This window comes from Taudactylus pleione, unplaced genomic scaffold (genome assembly GCF_031769625.1).
Source record: "Taudactylus pleione unplaced genomic scaffold, aTauple2 ptg000206l, whole genome shotgun sequence".
Classification (NCBI taxonomy): Eukaryota; Metazoa; Chordata; class Amphibia; order Anura; family Myobatrachidae; genus Taudactylus; species Taudactylus pleione.
Genome location: NW_028284608.1, coordinates 12,085,345 through 12,108,270, shown reverse-complemented (window position 1 = coordinate 12,108,270; position 22,926 = coordinate 12,085,345). Strand labels below are relative to the sequence as shown.

Genomic DNA, 22,926 nt, shown 5'->3' with positions numbered 1-22,926 from the left:
TGCTAATGAGGGTCCACACACAACTTCCTTTACTTTTCAGTATGGAAATCAGGAAACAAAACTCAACAGAATATAATAAACAGCCTAGCTAATATTTAGGGCTTCTAACGCACGTCTTGACCCCTGACTATCATGGTGCAGCTAATCTGCAAGCACAGTCTCTCAGCATCAAAGTTCCAGTCCTGTCTCTGACAGGTATTCTCACAGGCTCCGGGCCTGCTCACGTTCAGGCTCCTGGCCTGTTTGCAGTCTCACAATCTGCTTCCAGCAGAGTAACATACACAGTCTTTCTTGGTGGCCTTCCCTGTCTCCTCCAGGTGTAGGCTCTGGCCTCCCCAGCCTGCAGCCCAGCTGCTTTAATGTAACACAGTCTGAGCGGTTTTGTGGTCTCCTGCAGGTCCGGACTCGGGCCCCCTGGCCCCCAATGGCTTGGCTTCACTGGTCTCTCTGGCTGCCACAGTCCCACTTAGGCTATCTCCAACGGCAGCCTGACTGGCCTGCCTTCTCCTCAGCCCACACCTGAGCTCTCTCCACAAGGCAACACAAAGGTGTGTCACAACTCAGTATGTCTACCCTGTGTGGGAGGAACTCTCCAACCCCACACAGAATCTGCTGCTCACCAGCGCCATCTCTGGTAATACCTCCACAGTATATATATATTGTGACACAGTCAGATTAGGAGGTCCCTCTCCTGGGTAGGGGACTCCTTACTTAAACACACACACACAGCAGCAGGGAAGCAGCACACCAGTCTGGAAGCGAGTACAAGCTGGTCGGCACCAGTCTTTATTGTGCAAAACAGAAACAACAAAAGAAACCATAAACATAAAACCTAGCCCTGGCCGGGCTCTAACTTTACAGGTGGTTCCCTCACTACCAGAACCTGGCAGGGCCTAATGCCCTCACCAGCAACACTCACAGTTAGGTTTTCCAGTGTCTCTGAGCAAACTCCCTGTCTGCTCTCCCAGGTGAGACACTCAGCCCTAAACACACTAGGCTTATATTGGCCACTCTCAGGTGGAAAACTAACAAGCCTGTTACCAGGCTGCGAGAACCAAAATCTGGAGTGGCCGTGGGTGGAGCCCTCCCTCTCCTCTCACCCACAACCCCCAGGTCCCAAACCGGCTTTTCAAAAAGCCGAAACTCAAGCCTGCTACACTGCAGACTTTCTCCTGGGGGTTTAAAACACAAAAGACAGGAATCTGGGACAAATGTACCTGCCACAGACCACTTTACCAGTGATCCTATCACATATCCCCCCCCTTTGTTTCGACCTGTGGGGCGGAACAACTGAAGCCCCCAAACAATGAACGCGTGACAACGCGTCAGCATTGGCTAGCTGGCTTCCTGGCCTGTGTTCCACTGAAAATGTAAAAGTTTGTAACGCCAAGAACCATCTTGTAATTCTCGCATTACTGTCCTTATTTTCAGACATCCACTTCAGAGGGGCATGGTCAGTGATCAATTTGAACTTTCTTACGACCAAGTAGTACCTGAGAGCCTCTAACGCCCACTTTATGGCCAACGCCTCCTTCTCCACTGTGGCATAGTTTCTCTCATGTACATTCAACTTTCTGCTAAGATAGAAAATAGGGTGTTCCTCACCCTCCTTGTTCTGGGACAGGACCGCTCCTACACCTACTTCTGATGCATCGGTTTGTACTATGAATTCCCTTTCAAAATTAGGAGTCATCAGGACTGGTTGGGAACACAACGCTACTTTCAACTCCTGAAAAGCTTTCTCTGCCTCAGGACTCCATTCTACCATGACTTTTTGTTTGCCTTTGGTCAGGTCAGTCAGTGGGACTGCCATGGTGGCAAATTTGGGTATAAACCTCCTGTAGTACCCCGTAATTCCCAAGAAGGCTCTCACCTGCTTCTTATTCAGAGGCCGTGGCCAGTTTTGTATGGCATCAACTTTATTGAGCTGAGGCTTTATCAGGCCTCTGCCAATGGTGTATCCCAGATATTTTACTTCCTCCATGCCTAGACAACACTTTTTTGGGTTGGCTGTCAAACCTGCCTTATAGATGGAGTCCAACACTGCTTGTACCCTGGGTAAGTGAGACTGCCAATCAGGACTATGAACGACCTCGTCATCCAGATAAGCAGCCGCATACCGTCTATGGGGCCTTAGAATCCTGTCCATCATTCTTTAGAAGGTAGCAGGTGCCCCATGTAGCCCGAAGGGCAACATCTTGTACTGAAACAAGCCCTCTGGCGCTGAAAAAGCAGTCTTTTGTTTGGCGCTCTCGGTTAACGGTACTTGCCAATACCCTTTGGTTAGGTCAAGAGTGGTTAAATACCTTGCCGTCCCTAGTCTCTCAATCAGTTCATCCACTCTTGGCATCGGGTAGGCATCGAATTTTGAAACACTGTTCAACTTTCGGAAGTCATTGCAGAAACGCACACTCCCGTTGGGCTTTGGAATCAACACAATGGGACTTGACCATTCACTATGTGATTCTTCAATAACCCCTAACTGTAGCATATTTTTAATTTCTTTCGACACCGATTCTCTTTGTGCTTCTGGTAACCTATAGGGCTTTAGATTAACTTTAACCCCTGGGTCAGTGATGATGTCATGTTTAATGACCGAGGTTTTCCCAGGTACGTCAGAGAACAGCACCCTATTTCTAATCAGAAACTCCTTGACCTCTTGTTGTTGAATTGCCGACAGGGTTTTTGCCACTGTCACTTCGGGAACTAAGGGACCTGGACTTACTGGAGGGTCTCGGACGGCCGACAGTACCGTTCTATCTTTCCAGGGCTTTAACAGATTTATATAGTATATCTGTTCCGGCTTTCTTTTCCCCGGCTGGTAAACTTTGTAATTGACCTGCCCCACTCTTTCTGAGATTTCAAAGGGCCCTTGCCATTTAGCCAAAAGTTTATTTTCCACATTGGGAACCAATACTAACACTCTGTCCCCAGGAGCAAAGCTGCGTAACCGAGCATTGCGGTTGTATACCCTCTGCTGTGCCTGTTGAGCCTGTTCCAGGTGCTCTCTCACTATCGGCATTACCGCGGCAATTCTCTCCTGCATTTGAGAAACATACTCAATCACCGTTTTGTAAGGACTAGACTGCCCCTCCCATGTCTCTTTGGCAATGTCTAGTAACCCCCTTGGGTGTCTCCCATACAACAAGTCGAAGGGTGAAAACCCGGTGGAGGACTGGGGAACTTCTCTTATGGCCAACAATAAATACGGCAATAAGTAATCCCAATCCCTACCATCCTTGTCGACCACTTTCCTAAGCATGTGTTTTAACGTCTTGTTAAACCTCTCGACCAGCCCATCGGTTTGGGGGTGATAAACCGAAGTTCTTAACTGTTCGATTTTGAACAGGCGGCATAACTCTTTCATGACTTTGGACATAAATGGTGTACCCTGGTCAGTTAGTATCTCCTTAGGTATACCCAGCCTGCTAAAGACATGAACTAGCTCTCTGGCAATGGTCTTGGTTGACGTATTGCGCAACGGATCGCTTCCGGGTACCTGGTAGCGTAATCCATTATGACCAGAATATACTGGTGTCCCCTGGCAGACTTCATTAAGGGTCCAACCAAATCCATCGCTATTCTTTCAAACGGCACCTCTATAATAGGCAATGGAACTAGTGGACCCTTAAAATGTGGCCTGGGAGCATGATACTGACACTCAGGGCAGGATGCGCAAAAGTCAGATACCTCTTTATGAAGCCCGGGCCAGAAAAACCTGTGCATTATTCGCTCAGTGGTTTTCTCTACCCCTAGATGGCCTGCCGTTATATGACCATGGGCCAGATCCAACACTGTTCTTCTGTAGGCTTTGGGAACTATTAGTTGTTCCACAATATCTTCCCCCTTCTTAGTCACCTGATATAACAAATCCTGCCACATTGCCATGTGGGGATAGGACAAAGGACTATCAGGGTCTACGGGTTTACCATCAACTACTTTTACATTCTTCCTGGCTTTTACCAAAGTAGGGTCATTCCACTGCTCCACGGCAAAGACCTCTCTTCTGACCTCTAAATCAGGCACACGATCACCTGGCCCAACAACACTTCCCACCTCAATGGGAGGCACATCAGTTGGCGGGCCACCGTCACGCTCCGCATTCTCTAGTTCGCCAATCATAGTAGAAAAAGGGAATAACTGACTCAGAAGAAACTCCCTCCTCCACTACATCGACAACCTTCTCAAATGGATCGGGGTTGTTCATCTCTGGAACAAAACGGCTTTCCCACAACTTCCAGAAGTGAGCAAAGTCTCTCCCCAATATTGCATCGTACATCAGACCATGCACCAAACCTACAGAAACTATAGCAGAACCACATGGTGTCTCGATGTTCACCTCGGCAGTAACATAATATCGAGTATCCCCATGTATGCAGGTCACACCAACAGTTTTCCCCTCACGCCGCAAGGGGTTCACCAGCTCAGCTTTTATAAGTGTCACCAAGCTACCAGAGTCTAACAGTGCCTCTACTCGGTTGCCATCTACAGTGAGTACACACATGTGCTTATCAGTCTCAGCCTGCCGGTCAGCCGTACAGGCTATCTGTGCAAAGAACGACCCCCTGCGGTAGACATGAGCAGTATCACATTGCATAGGTTCAGTTGTAAGTGAACAATTAGTGGCAATATGGCCGAAGCCACCACATCGGAAACACTGAGTCATCTTAATGTCTAGTCGTTTACGGGGCAAGAACCTTCCCGGCCTGGCAGGCCTGTCTCCAGGTTCTACACCCTCAGTCTTAGGTACATTCCACCGCCCAGCACCCTTCTCCCCTGGAACAGTCTTACCAGTGTCTGTGGGAGTTCGCCGGTGCGCCATCGGGGCTCGGTGGGGCATACTCATCAGCTCCTCAGCCGCCACGTACCTCTCCACCAGCTCGACCAACTGGTCCGCGGACTTAGGGTCTGCATGGCTCACCCACTTGCGCAGAGTCACAGGTAATGATCGCAGGTACCGGTCCATCGCGACCCTTTCCACGATCTGTGGTCCCGTCAGCGTCTCGGGCTGTAGCCATTTTGAGGACAGATGGACGAGGTCATACATCTGTGAACGTGGAGGCTTGTCCTTATGGAACTCCCAGCGGTGGACCCGTTGGACACGAACAAAGGTGGTGACTCCCAAGTGAGTTAGGATCTCCTGTTTTAGTTTTTTATAGTCCTTGGCATCAGCCAGGCATAAGTCGAAATAGGCCTTTTGTGGCTCCCCAGACAAAAAAGGTGCCACCAGACTTGCCCACTGCTCCTGGGGCCAACTCTCCCTTTCGGCCGTTCTTTCAAATGCGGCGAAATAGGCCTCCACATCATCGCCCGAAGTCATCTTTTGGAGGAAGTGACTGGCTCGTACGGAGTGAGTGGTGGTGGGAGGACCAGTAGTAACATCTCTGGGCCGGGCGACCAGGTGCTGTACCACCTCTCTTATGGTCTGGCTGTTTTCCGCTAAGGCCTGGCGGGTTTCCTCAATGGCGACCTGTTGTTGCCTCCGGGCTGTCTCCAAGGCCAACAGTTGCACCCTGGTGGATTCCTGCTGAGCCCTGGTAGATTCCTGCTGAGCCCAGGTAGATTCCTGCTGAAGTTTGGTAGATTCCTGCTGAGCTGTTGTAGCTTGGAGCAAGGCCTTAATAATGTCCTCCATTTTGTCCTGGGGTGTAGGTTGGAAGCTGAACCTTGCCTCTCTGAGCATTGGCTGACACCTCCTCTATGGGACTCCAAGGACACAGTGTTATTTCCACACTCACAAATTGGGTGTCTGTCCCTTTAATTTTTAAATGGAAAGTTTTCCTCTCGCTGCAACTTCAGTGTGTGTGGATGCCCGCATTCTCCACCATATTGTGACACAGTCAGATTAGGAGGTCCCTCTCCTGGGTAGGGAACTCCTTCCTTACACACACACACACAGCAGCAGGGAAGCAGCACACCAGTCTGGAAGCGAGTACAAGCTGGTCGGCGCCAGTCTTTATTGTGCAAAACAGAAACAACAAAAGACACCATAAACATAAAACCTAGCCCTGGCCGGGCTCTAACTTTACAGGTGGTTCCCTCACTACCAGAACCTGGCAGGGCCTAATACCCTCACCAGCAACAAAGGCACAGCACAACACTCACAGTTAGGTTTTCCAGTGTCTCTGAGCAAACTCCCTGTCTGCTCTCCCAGGTGAGACACTCAGCCCTAAACACACTAGGCTTATATTGGCCACTCTCAGGTGGAAAACTAACAAGCCTGTTACCAGGCTGCGAGAACCAAAACCTGGAGTGGCCGTGGGTGGAGCCCTCCCTCTCCTCTCACCCACAACCCCCAGGTCCCAAACCGGCTTTTCAAAAAGCCGAAACTCAAGCCTGCTACACTGCAGACTTTCTCCTGGGGGTTTAAAACACAAAAGACAGGAATCTGGGACAAATGTACCTGCCACAGACCACTTTACCAGTGATCCTATCACAATATATATATATATATATATATATATATGGGCAGGAGGGTACAGAAGCACTGGTGGTAGCATACATAAACACAGGCGTGTAATACACATAGTACAGAGAGACTGCATAACACAAGTCTCATGCTGTATACATTCCCCTGCATCCATGCATTCACAGATAACAAGAGACACTGGCTCTTACCGGGATCTGCAGAGAGCAGCAGAAGTTATTAAAATCTTCTGTCAGTGTACACAGTGCACTCACATACTGTAGCAATTCTTTTTTCAGAGGCAGCGCCACAGCAGGCCCTGTTAGCATGAGCAGCACACAGTGGGGCAGTCAGAGTGGAAAGCCAGGCGCCAGACCAAGCCTCAGTGCTTCATAATCACTTAATCAGGCAGCGCAGTTGCGCAGCAGCTGCGACTGTCTGTATTTGATGTATGGCCGGACAGGCAAGCTGGGCGGGCGTGCTTAGGCGGGGCAACCAGAGTGCAGTGCAACTCCCGAGTGTTCTTCAGACAGCCGCAGCTGCCAGTACTTAGTATTTGAGGACAGGGAAGGTGGGCGGAGGGAGGCGCCAATTATAACTGACAGATTTCAGTTCCGCCCGTTCTGGCCCACTTTAGTCCTACGTACTGTTGTTACATCTTCTGATGCAGCGAGAAGCAAACCCAGGAAACCGCACCACTGATGCCATACTGTTCTTACACCTTCTGATGAAGCAAGCAGCATGTCTGGGAAACCTCATCACTGATTCCATACTGTTCTTACACATTCTGATGAAGTGGACAGCATGCCACGGGAAACCTAACCACTGATTCTGTACTGTTGTTATACTTTCTGATGAAGTGGACAGCATGCCTCGGGAAACCTAACCACTGATTCTGTACTGTTGTTATACATTCTGATGAAGTGGACAGCATGCCTCGGGAAACCTAGCCCCTGATTCTGTACTGTTGTTACACTTTCTGATGAAGTGGGCAGCATGCCCTGGGAAAACTCGCCACTGATTCCATACTGTTGTTACACCTTCTAATGAAGTGGGCAGCACACCTGGAAAACCTCACCACTGATTCTGTAGTGTTTCACCTGCTGATGAAGTGGGTAGCACGCCCTGGGAAACCTCACCACTGATTCCGTACTGTTGTTACACCTTGTGATAAAACGAGCAGCACGCCCTGGGAATCCTCACCACTGATTCTGTACTTTTGTTACACCTTCTGATGCAGCGAGCAGCACCTTCTAATGAAAGGGGCAGCACACCCAGAAAACCTCACCACTGATTCTGTAGAGCTGTTACACCTTGTGATAAAGCGAGCAGCACGCCCTGGGAAGCCTCACCACTGAATCTGTAGTGTTGTTACACCTCCTAATGCAGCGAGCAGTAAGCCACGGGATACCTCCCCACTGATTCCGTACTGTTCTTACACCTTCTGATAAAGTGAGCAGCATGCCACGGGAAACCTCACCACTGATTCCATACTGTTCTTACACCTTCAGATGAGGCGAGCAGCACACCCTGGGACACCTCAACACTGATTCCATACTGTTGTTACACCTTCTGATGAAGCAAGCAGCACCCCCTGGGAAACTTCACCACTGATTCCGTACTGTTGTTACGCCTTCTAATGAAGTGGGTAGCACACCCACAAAACTTCACCACTGATTCCGTACTGTTGTTTCATTTTCTAATGAAGTGGGCAGCACACCCGGAAAACCTCATCACTGATTCTGTACTGTTGTTACACCTTCTGATAAAGCGAGCAGCATGCCCTGGGAATCCTCAACACTGATTCTGTACTGTTGTTACACCTTCTGATGAGGCAAGCAGCACACCCCGGGAAACCTCAACTCTGATTCCGTACTGTTACCATCTGATGAAGCGGGCAGCATGCCCGGGAAACCTCACCATGGATTCTGTATTGTTGTTACACCTTCTGAGGAAGTGGGCAGCACGCATGGGAAACCTCACCACTGATTCCGTACTATTGTTACACCTTCTAATGAAGCGGGAAGGATGCCCCTGGAAACCTCCCCACTGATTTCGTACTGTTGTTATACTTTCTGATGAAGTGGGCAGCATGCCCGGAAAACCTCACCACTAATTCCAAACTGCTGTTACACCTTCTGATAAAGCGAGCAGCACACCCTGGAAAACCTCACCACTGATTCTGTATTGTTGTTACACCTTCTGATGTAGCAGGCAGCATGCCCCGGAAAACCTCACCATTAATTCCGTACTGTTGTTACACCTTCTGATGAAGCAGACAGCATGCCCCGGAAAACCTCACCATTAATTCCGTACTGTTCTTACACCTTCTGATGAAGCGGGCAGCGTGCCCTGGGAAACCTCACCATTGATTCTGAACTGTTGTTAAACCTTCTAATGAAGTGGGCAGCACACTCCGGGAAACCTTACCACTGATTCCATACTGTTTTTACACCTACTGATGAAGCAAGCAGCATGCTTGGGAAACTTAACCACTAATTCCATACTGTTCTTACACCTTCTCATAAAGTGGGCAGCACGCCCTGGAAAACCTCACCACTGATTCCATACTGTTGTTACACCTTCTGATGAAGCGAGCAGCATGCCCCGGAAAACCTCACCACTGATTTAAAACTGATCTTACACCTTCTGATAAAGTGAGCAGCATGCATCGGGAAACCTCACTACTGATTCTATACTGTTGCTACACCTTCTGATGAAGTGGGTAGCACGCCCGGGAAACCTCTCAACTGATTCTGTACTGTTGTTACACCTTCTGATGAAGTGGGCAGCATGCCCTGGGAAAACTCACCACTGATTCCATACTGTTGTTACACCTTCTAATGAAGTGGGCAGCACACCTGGAAAACCTCACCACTGATTCTGTAGTGTTGCACCTGCTGATGAAGTGGGCAGCATGCCCTGGGAAACCTCACCACTGATTCCGTACTGTTGTTACACCTTCTAATGAAGGGGGCAGCACACCCAGAAAACCTCACCACTGATTCTGTACTGTTGTTACACCTTGTGATAAAGCGAGCAGCACGCCCTGGGAATCCTCAGCACTGATTCTGTACTTTTGTTACACCTTCTGATGCAGCGAGCAGCAAGCCACGGGAAACCTCACCACTGATTCCATATTGTTGTTACACCTTCTAATAAAGCGAGCAGCACACCCTGGGAAACCTCACCACTGATTCTGTATTGTTACACCTTCTGATGAAGTGAGCAGCACACCCGGACAACCTCACCACTGATTCCGTACTTTTGTTACACCTTCTAATGAAGCGGGAAGGATGCCCCTGGAAACCTCCCAAAGTGAGCAGCAAACCCCAGGAAACCTCACCACAGATTCTCTGCTGTTGTTACACTTACTGAGGAAGTGGGCAGCACGCTTGGGAAACTTCACCACTGTTTCCGTACTATTGTTACACATTCTGATGAAGTGGGCAGCATGCACAGGAAACCTCACTACTGATTCCGTACTGTTATTACACTTTTTGATGAAGTCTGCACGCCCCAGGAAACCTCACCACTGATTCCGTACTATTATTACACCTTATGATGAAGTGGGCAGCATGCCCCGGGAAACCTCATCACTGATTCCGTCCTGTTGTTACACCTTCTGATGAAGCGGGCAGCATGCCCCGGGAAGCCTCACCATTGGTTCTGAACTGTTGTTAAACCTTTTAATGAAGTGGGCAGCACGCCCCGGGAAACCTCTCCACTGATTTCGTACTGTTGTTACACTTTCTGATGAAGCGAGCAGCATGCCCTGTGAAACCTCACCACTGATTCCATACTGTTCTTACACCTTCTGATGAAGCTAGCAGCATGCCCGGGAAACCTCACCACTGATTCCATACTGTTCTTACAGATTCTGATGAAGTAGGTAGCACACACTGGGAAACCTCACCACTGATTCCGTACTGTTGTTACACCTTCTGATGAAGTGGGTAGCACGCCCGGGAAACCTCACGACTAATTCTGTACTGTTGTTACACCTTCTGATGAAGTAGGCAGCACACCCATAAAACCTCACCACTGATTCCAAACTGTTGCTACACCTTCTGATAAAGCGAGTAGCACGCCCCGGGAAACCTCACCACTGATTCTATACTGTTGTTACACCTTCTGATGAAGTGGGTAGCATGCCCCGGGAAACCTAACCACTGATTCTTTACTGTTATTACACCTTCTGATGAAGTGGGCAGCACACCCTGGGAAACCTCACCACTGATTCTGTACTGTTGTTACACCTTCTGATGAAGTGCGCAGCACGCCTTGGGAAATCTCACCACTGATTCCGTACTATTGTTACACCTTCTAATGAAGTGGGCAGCACACCCCGGAAAACCTCACCACTGATTCTGTACTGTTGTTACACCTTATAATGAAGTGGGCAGCCTGCTCCGGGAAACCTCACCATTGATTCTGTACTGTTCTTACACCTTCTGATTAAGCGAGCAGCATGCCCCGGGAAACCTCACCATTGGTTCTGAACTGTTGTTACACCTTCTGATGAAGTAGGCAGCACATCCGGAAAACCTCACCACTGATTCCAAACTGTTGCTACACCTTCTGATAAAGCGAGTAGCACACCCCGGGAAACCTCAACTCTGATCCCGTACTGTTGTTATACCTTCTGATGAAGCGGGAAGCAGCCCGGGAAACCTCACCACGGATTATGTATTGTTGTTACACCTTCTGAGGAAGTGGGCAGCATGCCTGGGAAACCCCACCACTGATTCCATACTATTGTTACACCTTCTAATGAAGCGGGAAGGATGCTCTGGAAAACCTTACCACTGATTTCGTACTGTTGTTACACCTTCTGATAAAGTGAGCAGCACACTCCAGGAAACCTCACCACAGATTCTCTACTGTTGTTATACTTACTGAGGAAGTGGCAGCACACCTGGGACACCTCACCACTGATTCCGTACTATTGTTACACCTAATGAATCGGGTAGGACTCTCCGGGAAACCTCACCACTGATTCTCTACTATTGTTACACCTTCTGATGAAGCGGGCAGCATGCACAGGAAACCTCACTACTGATTCCGTACTGTTATTACACATTCTGATGAAGTCTGCACGCCCCAGGAAACCTCACCACTGATTCCGTACTATTGTTATCCTTATTATGAAGTGGGCAGCATGCCCGGTGAAACCTCACCACTGATTCTGTACTGTTGTTACCTTCTGATGAAGCGGGCAGCATGCCCTGGGAAATCTCACCACTGATTCCATACTGTTCTTACACCTTCTATTGAAGCAAGCAGCATGCCCGGGAAACCTCACCACTGATTCCATACTGTTCTTACAGATTCTGATGAAGTGGGCAGCACACCCCGGGAAACCTAACCACTAATTCCGTACTGTTGTTACACCTTCTGATGAAACAAGCAGCACAACCGGAAAACCTCACCACTGATTCCAAACTGTTGCTACACCTTCTGATAAAGCGAGCAGTATGCCCCGCGAAACCTCACTACTGATTCCGTACTGTTGTTACACTATCTGATAAAGCGAGCAGCACGCCCCGGGAAACCTCACCACTGATTCCTTGCTGTTATTATACCTTCTGATGAAGTGGGTAGCACGCCCGGGAAACCTAACTACTAATTCCGTACTGTTGTTACACCTTCTGATGAAGCAAGCAGCACAACCGGAAAACCTCACCACTGATTCCAAACTGTTGCTACACCTTCTGATAAAGCGAGCAGTATGCCCCGCGAAACCTCACTACTAATTCTGTACTGTTGTTACACCTTCTGATGAAGTAAGTAGCACACCCAGGAAACCTCACCACTGATTCCAAACTGTTGCTACACCTTCTGATAAAGCGAGCAGTACGCCCCGCGAAACCTCACTACTAATTCTGTACTGTTGTTACACCATCTGATGAAGTAGGTAGCACACCCGGAAAACCTCATCACTGATTCCAAACTGTTGCTACACCTTCTGATAAAGCGAGCAGTACGCCCCGCGAAACCTCACTACTAATTCTGTACTGTTGTTACACCTTCTGATGAAGTAGGTAGCACACCCGGAAAACCTCATCACTGATTCCAAACTGTTGCTACACCTTCTGATAAAGCGAGCAGTATGCCCCGCGAAACCTCACTACTAATTCTGTACTGTTGTTACACCTTCTGATGAAGTAAGTAGCACACCCAGGAAACCTCACCACTGATTCCAAACTGTTGCTACACCTTCTGATAAAGCGAGAAGTACGCCCCGCGAAACCTCACTACTAATTCTGTACTGTTGTTACACCTTCTGATGAAGTAAGTAGCACACCCGGAAAACCTCATCACTGATTCCAAACTGTTGCTACACCTTCTGATAAAGCGAGCAGTACGCCCCGCGAAACCTCACTACTAATTCTGTACTGTTGTTACACCTTCTGATGAAGTAGGTAGCACACCCGGAAAACCTCATCACTGATTCCAAACTGTTGCTACACCTTCTGATAAAGCGAGCAGTACGCCCCGCGAAACCTCACTACTAATTCTGTACTGTTGTTACACCTTCTGATGAAGTAGGTAGCACACCCGGAAAACCTCATCACTGATTCCAAACTGTTGCTACACCTTCTGATAAAGCGAGCAGTATGCCCCGCGAAACCTCACTACTAATTCTGTACTGTTGTTACACCTTCTGATGAAGTAAGTAGCACACCCGGAAAACCTCATCACTGATTCCAAACTGTTGCTACACCTTCTGATAAAGCGAGTAGCACGCCCCGGGAAACCTCACCACTGATTCCGTACTGTTGTTACACCTTTTGTGGCTCAATATAAGACGTCAGCTAGCATTTTAAAGAGCAGTTTTCAAGGAGCAACATCTATCTTATTTGCTATGGGCACCATCAGCCCTCGTTACACCGCTGTCTGGTTTGAAATATGTATTCTTCTCTGTTAATTAAAAATTTCTGTAAATTGAATAGTTTTTAATCTGTGGTCACATTCACAAAATGGTTTACGTGGGTCAATGAAGACAGGTAATCAAATGGTATATAGAGTAACCATTAATGTTAGGGAGGGGTGGGCTAAATTAATTGATTAGGGATATGATTAGGATCTGAAAGTTCAGCTACAGCCATGTTATACTGAACTATTCAGTCTGGTGCAAGCGCTGTGTTATATTATGTCCACATTCATTTGGTTAACATGAAAATATCGACATGGTAGTAATGACATTGTTGAAACATCGACAATTACTTTTTAGAGCAGATCATAATGCTATCCCTAAGCCTAATGGGAATGTCTACATTATGACAATGTCTGCATTTTTTTTCATGTGTCAGCATTTTAACTATTATGAATGTCGACTTTCTGTTGTCGGCATTTTGAATGGTGACTTACTGACTGCATTCCAGCACAAGCTGTCCCTTATGTGCATTGGTCATGAAATTGCTAGTGTATCATGCAGTCATGTCAATTTAGATGGACAAATGTAGAGTCCCGTAATAAACAAGCTTTCTGATCTGATCATTAGAGTGAATGAATCACCGAATGCTTTTTATCTGTGTCCTCCCACTAACGCCAATCACAGCATTACAAAAGAGGCAGGATTAGAGTGGAATTACTGGATCTGAACATTAACTGACTGTAGAGATTGCATCTCTGCCTTAGGTGAGAATCAGGATCTGTATCGCAAACAGATAAAATACATTATTAATAGAGATATCTGACTCACAGCACAAAACGGTGTGTTACTCGGTGTGTGGGATTGTATGAATAATTTTCAGCATTAAAATGTTCATGCTTTTGACTAAGAAAACAAAAGAGTTGTAGTGTCTCATTTTACAGAAAAAAAAATGTAATCAGCACAGAGCAGTAGTTTATACGTGTCAGTGCTTCTTCACAATGGGGGTCATGTGCAGAAAGCCAGGCTTAGAACACATTCAGTTGCACTTGGCTAGAGATGAGTCGGTCTCCTGGGGCTTATCTTCTAGCATTAGGGCCTGCTTCCGAGTTGCACGCAAGTCCGCTCTACAGACAGATGGCGCAATTTTTAGCAACTACGTAGGTATCGGAGTCTGCGAAAGCAATTTTGAGTCATAGCAGTCCGAACTCCACTTTCATTTTACTGGGTGTACTTAGGCAGCAACCAGGCCTTCTAATGTAGGTTAAGTGTGTCATGGGCGTATATATAGATGGTATTGCGGGCTAATCAGAGGCTGGTATATACAGAGATGATGTCAACATTGTTAAAATGTTGACATTGTCAGAATGTTAACATTAGGGTTATGCTGCAGGACTGAGGGTTAGGTTTAAGCACTAGGGGGAGATTAAGGTTAGGTAGCGGCAGGGGGAGGTTAGAGTTAGGGACTAGAGAGAGGATTAGGGTTATGGTGCGAAGGGGGGGGGGATTGAGGGTTTCTAAACTCTCATGAGCACGGACAAAACTCCTGTCCAAATTTGTGAAATCAATTCACCTACCTGTGAGCTGCGAGTTCAGCAGAAACATACACAGATCAGTGTGATCCATGTATGTTTCTGACTGTAAATGAAGGGTTACTTCGTAGGGTGCCCCCCCCCCAAAGCATAACCAGCCCCGGGCTGCTCAGCCAATGCTGGTTCCTCAAAATACGGGGAAAAAGACTTGTAGGGTTCCCCCATAACTTAGGAACCATTTAGGGCCAGTCCTGATTTTAAATATAGGGGGGGTGGGGAATGCGTAGGGGTCCCCCTATATGCCTATAACCTGGTCTCCCCACCCAAAGCATTCACACCCCAAGTATGTCAGTCCAAGCCGTGGATCTCACTGGAGGTGGGGACCCCCCAATAAGGGTTCCCCCCTCTCCAGACACCCCAGGCTTAGGCTGAAGCTCGGGGCTCTTTCCCGCACCCCTGGGCTGTGGGTACGGGGATAATAATAGGGGAAATAGTTCAAAAATATTGTATTTTACAGTGGAACTACAGGTGCCAGCATGCCTGCCCTTTGGCACTTGTGGAACTACAAGTGCCAGCAGTTGGCCAGCACCTGTACCCCCACTGTAAAATAAGTAGTTAAATAACAACAACACTCACACACCGTGTATAGAAAAACCTTATTACATACCTACCTGTCTCACTCACAGATACTTATCTGTTGCCAGCTGTTCTGTCCCCTTCTCTCGTAGATTCCAATGGGGGTACCTGGAAAAAAGATCATATACTCACCTCCTTCCTGGCGCACCTTCATTGTGCAGAATGCCATGATTGTGCACAGAATGGTCCTGCCAGCGCATTTCACGGTGCCCTCCTAATCTCTGCTTTCAGGAGATGCCCCGACTTTGTGCAAAAACTGAAAAGTCATTAGAGGTGCACCATGCATCAGGGTTCAGTCTCCCTCCACTTTTTTCTTCAAATGTTTCAGTTTTTCTTCTAAAATACTGCTAGGTTTAATTCCATCTATATTGAGGGATAGTTTTGTTGAGGACAAGAGAACTTCCTTTATTACAGGGGACAATTTTATGGGGTCAATTCTATTTCGCATGACTAAATCATGCCTGTGAGTAAGTGCGTATATGCCACACTTACGGTATATTCGGACCCTGAGTCTGGGGCCAGATCATCACACGAGGGTGGGTGAGTTCAGCTGCCATTACCGGCGTTTCTATGCCATTGCAACAACTTCCCTTGCCAGAGGCATCTTAAGAGAGCAGGGGGCCCGTGTGCATTCCCCGTCCTGGGCCCCCCTCCTCTCTCCCCGGCTGGCTGGCCACTACTAGAGTGTGCCCAAAGTCTACTGCACATGCGCAGAATGCCGGAGAAATGGCACGGACGCCATTTTCCTGGCGATTTTCTCACTGCGAATACGCAACATGCCGGAAACATGGCCACGGCGGCCATTTACCGGCGTTTTGAGCAGCGCTGAGACAACTCGACACGGGAGAGGTAAGTTTTAGATAATATAGGTGCGGGGTGTGTGGTGTGGGTCCCCCTCGACCCGGGGGCCCGTGTTCACTGCACACCCTGCCCCCATTATAGATATGCCCCTGCCCCTCGCATGTAATTGAATCAAACCTTATGTGTACAGTAAGTGATGCTTTTATTTATTTTTTTGCATTGGTAAGAGGGCAACATGGAGGAAGAAAATGAGTTTCGCTAAAAGTACTCGAAGAGACCTGACCTCCAGCAGCTCAGAGATGGTCCAATTAAGTCTTTTACAGTGGATAATTCACCTCTCGAAATAACCTACAATTCCCCTGAAAATCTGTCCTCTTAACCTCTGTATTTAATTGCAAATCTACACAAAATGAAACCTTGTTTCTTCACTGCGCAATAAAATAAGGCGCATTAATGCACCCAAGGTAGCTCTCCCTTCGCAAGTACTATTTCCCACACACATCATGCTTGGGCTTCTTAGCTTAGCATGTGGAGTTGGCATGGTATGATCCGTAGATGGGAAACCACAGTGCTTGTTCTGTTATTGCCATCTCTTAAGCCAGAGGTTCCCAAACTTGGTCCTCAAGGCACCCTAGCAGTCCAGCTTTTAAGGATATCCATTCTTGACCACAATGACTTAATTAGTACCTCGGCCAATTTGATTTAACCACCTGTGCTCAACCATGGATATCTCTAAAACATGAACTGTTGGGATGCCTTGTGAACCACGTTGGGGAACCTCTGCCTTAAGGTGGGTACACACCTGACAGATATATCTGCAGATGATGGTCGTTCATACACACTGAACGGCCACCATCTGCTTGTGCCCTCGGGTCCCGGCGCCCGTGGGGCGGGACCCGGTGTGCGAGTCGGGGGCGTGTCCCGCCACCCTCCTTGCGGCTGCCGCTGTGTGTGTACGGGCGATCTGCAGACCGCCCATACACACCTGCCGATGGACAGATACTGTATATCTGCAGACATATCTGTCCATCGGCTGTGCAGCACAGCCAATGCGATATGTCGGTGAACGACGACGTTCACCGACATATCGCGGGTACACACTGGCCGACGGACAGCAGATACATTGGCCGATCAATTGATCGGCCAATGTATCTGTCAGTGTGTACCCAGCTCTAGGCAATTATTAGTTCTGACTGTACTAAATCAAGATAGTTTTAAGTTTTGTTTTTGTTGTTTGTTTGTTTTTTTTATATCAAATTGGTGTTTCATTTTAGCTGTCATCTAATTTAGCGGGACTGTTGGCTCCAGTATGCTTTCTGCCCTGGAGTCTCCTGTTTCTAATCTTGGCCAAGACTTGAATAGTCTGTCTGAGCACGTCTTGGCCAGCGACACGAGTACATTATACGGCAAACCATAACTGATCATCTGGACATGTGATACAGCCCGTGTGTTCCGTTCCCTTGTATGTTACAAAGAGTACCAGGCATAGATGGAACAGTGGACAACGAGACTACATCTGACTTACATCTGCCTTTCTTACCACAGCTGAATATTCTCCTAATGTTCTATTTTTAATAATGTCTAATGCATTGTAGATAGGCATGATTGTAATTACATGTTTCTAGTGTTGTTATGGCAACACAAAATTTAAAAACTGCTGTAAAGAGTGGTAAATTACATGCTGCATGGGCCCCTGGCATCGTTGTTTATCTTTTTCATATGTAGTATTCGTTTTCTTCACTGGGCAAAATGAGAAAGTTGCTTATGAATACCATTAATCATATTCATCAGCTCAAAATAATGATTAAGAACGTGGCTTGACACTAGTGTATAGATCTGGCCACAGTACTGTCACCGTGGTGGATAGAGTGCTGTATAATTGATAAATATCACTTATTCGTTGTGGCGTGTGAGTTGGAAAACACTGATTTATCATAGCTTCTAAAATGGAATTAGGCAGAAAAACAGAATATGCTCTATTACATCAGTCCAGTGAAAGCTTTTAAGGTGCTGGGACATTTGCAGGCTGTAACCAATGCAACATTGTACTGCAAAATAATATACACAGAACATCTCTGTAACTTGAAGAGGTTCAGTTCTTTTATGGTGCGAATTGAAGTGATTTTGACAGTGATAGGAATAGCACTAGAATTATTTATTTTGACTTGAATGCAGAGTTGTGCATTTATAGATGTGTCCCCATGTACCTAGTGTCTAAACGCCATACGGAGCGAAGACACCCAGCACTGCAGACGTGCTCTGAGAGGTGTGGCATACGTTTCTGTAAATTCTGCATCTTATTTGCATCACAGATGCAGCAAAACACCAATCAGTGAGTAGTACAGACGCTGGTCTGTGACTTTAACAGCACAAGTATTCATTTTGAACAAGTACAAAGCCCCAGATGAAACACAACGAAATTTGGCCTGAGAAAAAAAATGCAGCCACTGCATCATACCACTTCTTATTCAAATTTTGGGGTCTATTTACTAAGCCTTGGATGGAGTTAAAGTGGACATAGATAAAGTACAAGCCAACCAGCTCCTATCTGTCCTATTTCAAACACAGCCTGTGACATGGCAGATAGGAGCGGATTGGCTGGTACTTTATCTCTGTTCACTTTATCTCCATCCAACGCTTAGGCAGACTTCAGACTCCCACAGATGTGCAAATGTCACACATCAGATTGATCAGTGTAATCTAGCAGAGTAGTTTTGTCGTTTCCAGTTGTTTTATTTATGCGAATAGGACGCATATTTTGAGCGAGAAAGACGACACAAGAAGCTATTTGGCGTGACTGAAGCCACAGTCTATGAGGACACATCTGTATGGGACTAATTCTCACATGCCAATTTGAATGCAGCCGTATGTAGCAATTTAAATTGCGTTGTGAGGCTGCAAATGCATCAGCAGTGATGCAGACTAGTACGCATCTAGTACCATACTTGCCTATCCTCCCGATTCGGCCAGGAGCCTCCCGAAATTCGGGCGCCACTCCCGGCCCCCTGGAAAGGCAGGAAAGTCGACCCCTCTGGACCCCCCGCGGTTACAATAGAAAACTCGCAGCGGAGGTGGCCGATGACGAGATTCACGCTGAATTGCGTCATCAGGACCCCCACCCCTGCTTCACAATGCCGGTAATGTCAGGGGCAGGAGCGAAAAAACCACGACCGCATGGTCAAGCCCTCACTCCGCCCACAAATGCCAGGTAATATGTCCGACCACGCCCCCCTGCTATGCAGTCCTGAGGATGATCCGGGCATTGCTGTAATCACCTGCTCCCGGCGCCGGGTGCAGGCCACGCTCCCTCCACGTGACATCATACAGAGGGGGCGTGGCCTATGCCGGCAATGCTAGATATGGCACTGTACAGTACTACAGGGAGAGGTCATATGCATATGGAGTATATCAAATGGTGGCAATAAAACATCAAAAGGAGGGGAATGTCACGCATAGAAACAAGGAGAGAAGGGTGGTGGTGGAGACCAGTAATAAGCAAGAGAGAGCCAGCAAGAGACAGTAGTGGCAGGTATAACATACCAGCCTATTGCACATGGGTTAGTTGAGGATGGTTTATGGGAGAGATGTGGGTGAGGTAGCAGTCTCATAAGAGAGCCATGGAGCCCACACTGTGGTAAACATGTTTCCCATGTCGTGGAGGTAGTAAGTAATACTTTCCATTGATGCTACGTGCCAAATTTGCAATTTTAAAGCAGAGAAAGATGGCGGGTAAGGGTTCTTCCAATTATGGGCTATGGGACTTTTAGCAGCAACTAATATGTGGGACAGCAGTTTGACATAAGCTTTACAAAGATCGGGGGGGGGGGGGGGGTAACCAAGAAATAAAGATCCATCGATCTTTCAGTATACTGTAGGAGACTCGAGCAAGTGAGTCAGCAGTGTGCTTACCGAAGTCCAGAAAGATTCTAGGACAGGACATGTGCACCAGACATTAGGGAAGGTACCTCAGAAGCCACAGTTTCTCCAGCAGAGGGGTGAAGCAGAAGGAAGCATTTGGGAGAGTCGCACTGGAGTAGAATACCAGCAGTAGTATAGATTATAAGAGGTCCTTTATGAAATAGATGATTTAGCAATCGCCAGTCTCATGTCTTCCCAGGCCTCTTCATCAGAAGAAGGGCCGAGGTCCTCTTCCCAAGCGGATTCATGGGGATTACAGGCAGGGAGCATTGCTCACACTTTAGGCCATACTTGACAGAGATTCTCTGCCTAGCATATGGGGCTCGTGCAAGTTTTGATGGTGCGACCGATGGTAGCGTCTAAAGAAACACCAAATGGTATTACAAAGTGGGCATCTCAGTCCTTGCACAGTCAGACGCACGGATGTGCACCATGGGAAGGGCTGATATTAGCATTAGCATCAAGGCTCAGACACAACTATTACAGCAGTGTGTGACTCAGAATCAGAACCTTGGACTTTGGAACTCACCTTGCACTCTGAGCATCGATGGTGCTTGTACTTTCGACCTCATCTTGTGCTTTGAGCATCAATGGTGCTTTACTTGGACTTTGGACCTCACCTTGTACTTTGAGCATCGATGATGCTTGTACTTGGACTTTGGACCTCACCTTGTACTTTGAGCATCAATGGTGCTTGTCCTTGGACTTTGGACCTCCACCTTGTACTCTGAGCATGGATGGTGCATCCTATAGTGCACCATTGTACGCAAACGGTGGATTACAGATGCAATCGGTGAATGTCTCTGCACAAATCCTGCCAGATGAAGGATTAGCATATTTTGGCGGAACCGCTGCGTATGGTATCGCAGTTGCGGTGGGTTTTCTGTGCACCTGTGAATCAGGCCCATAGTTTATATTAATAATGATCCTGCAAAAGAAATGCCCTGATACCGTTTTGGAATTGTGATATTGTTATATGATCTTGTGCCAAAAAAAACAGAAGTAGGAACACATGAACCAGAGAGGCTGGATGCACAATCATCTGGTTGTATTTGTAATTCTGGATACTATAACCTGAGCTTACGGGGGTTATCACATAGTTTCTTGGTAATAGCAGCTATCAAGACACACGAGCTAGAAGAGGGAAGTGCAGCCACTGCTTAATTGGTTTTTAAAACACATTCATCATTATAGTGGTTACTTCATGAGTCTTCAAATTACCTAGAACATCTGCCTTTCCATTGCCAGACCAAGGGCTATACAGTATGTGGCAATAAAATTAAATCTAGTAAAAAATCAATAATGCTGATCTGCAATGGCGAGAGTTCATTTTTTTTGGTCAAATTTCAAGTATTCCAAATTCCTAGGGGTAAATTTACTAAGATGGGAGTTCTATTAAGAAGTGATGTTGCCCATAGCAACCAATCAGATTCCAGGTATTATCTTCTAGATGGTGCTAGATAAATGAGAAGTAGAATCTGATTAGTTGTTATGGGCAACATCACTTCTTAATAGAACTACCATCTTAGTAAATGTACCCCCTATTGTCAATTAAAATAGTAACAAGTGTATCCCCTTTTATAAGATGTATTAATTTGTTCAAAACTCAACTAATAGCCAACAAGTCTGGATTTCCCACTGGGTAATTATGTGTGGCAGGCAGCAACTTCTTGTAAAATATAGGTAAAAGGGTTTAATATATGTTTATTACCCTGTGTTTCTGACAGTATAACCCCAACTGCAGAGTCTGAGACATCCACTTACAAGCTTAGGGCTTGCTTAGGTCATAATGTATCAACACAGCAACACATTAGAAGACAGGGCCTGATTCAGAGCCGGACGCTATTTGCGGACGCTCGTTCAGAAAAAGGAGCTGGCTATTTAAATTAAGCGCTCGCTCTTTGCGGTCTGTTGACGCCTCTATGTCTGAACGAGCGAACAAAACATGCGCTCACTATTTGGGAAAAAACACCCCCTGGCCGCTCGCATCATACGTCATCTCCGCTATTTATTTGATTAATCGAGTACATCGAAAGGCGTATGAACTGCTCGCAGTGCTTGTGGTAGCATTTTCCTACCGCAATCATGCGAGCAGTTCAGGCTAAAAGACAACCAAGTGACGTGGTCGATGACGCTGCTTTGTTAATTATGCACACCCTTAAAACGCCCGTTTTGACCGTTTGGCACGCCTGCGTTCGGATCTCCACTCCCCGTTTTCAAGCACCTTCCCCTGTTACCTCCCACAAACGCCTCATCCTGTCACTCAAAATAGCAGGCATTCGCTATTTTGCGAGCACACGATTTCCGACCGCACTGACTGGTTCGCGCATGCGTACTACAACCCATACGCCATCGCTCATAGCGAACGAGCGGCCGCTTACGAGCGGCTCTGAATCAAGCCCACTGTTTTATTATTAAGCGTTAGAAGGCTTCTTGGGTGTAAGTGATAAATCTAAGCAATACCGCTTTGGGTTAAGTTAAAAAAAAGTCTGCACAATCTTAGATAAACATTTAACAAACGTTCTAAAATAATTTGCGAACCCCAGGAAGCTTTAAATTGCCTGCACATGTCTGGCCACTGGCCATTCTTTCAACAGCTGAGTTTTAACAAGGTCTGAATCGATTCCCTTATCATCGATGTATTCGTTAACAGTAATAAGTTCTGGTTTGGATATGCCCAATAATAATAGAAGTCCCAAGTATGAGATCATTTGGACTCTCAGACGGCCAATAAGGTGACAGAGCAGCTTCTTATC

General features: G+C 47.1%; 1 protein-coding gene across 2 annotated transcripts in view; it reads left to right on the top strand.

The window, feature by feature from the left end:
• Positions 1–22,926, top strand: part of PAK5 (p21 (RAC1) activated kinase 5) — a 172,061-nt gene that overhangs the window by 83,283 nt on the left and 65,852 nt on the right. The gene's annotated exons all lie outside the window — the stretch shown is intronic.